This window comes from Protomyctophum parallelum, assembly GCF_964188405.1.
Source record: "Protomyctophum parallelum genome assembly, chromosome: 5".
Taxonomy (NCBI): domain Eukaryota; kingdom Metazoa; phylum Chordata; class Actinopteri; order Myctophiformes; family Myctophidae; genus Protomyctophum; species Protomyctophum parallelum.
This window is the reverse complement of record NC_139702.1, coordinates 8,390,485-8,390,750: the sequence shown is the minus strand read 5'-3', so window position 1 is coordinate 8,390,750 and position 266 is coordinate 8,390,485.

Below are 266 nucleotides of genomic sequence, written 5' to 3'. Positions count from 1 at the left end.
TCAATCTGTAGTTTAAAATGAGTGGAAATGCAACAATGCAACACAGGAATTTTTTTTAGTAATTGTGCCATGAAGTTATGTTTTGCATTGCCTATCTCAGGCAAACTTCAAATCTCTGCAAGTTATGATTTTCAAACCACAATTAAATCAATGCATCCTTCTGGCTCCCATTCATTTAAAATCACAGCATTCTGGGATAATTGTGGGAAATAGCAGTTAATTGTCAAGCTTTTATGTACTGTCACTGTAGCCTATATGCATTATGT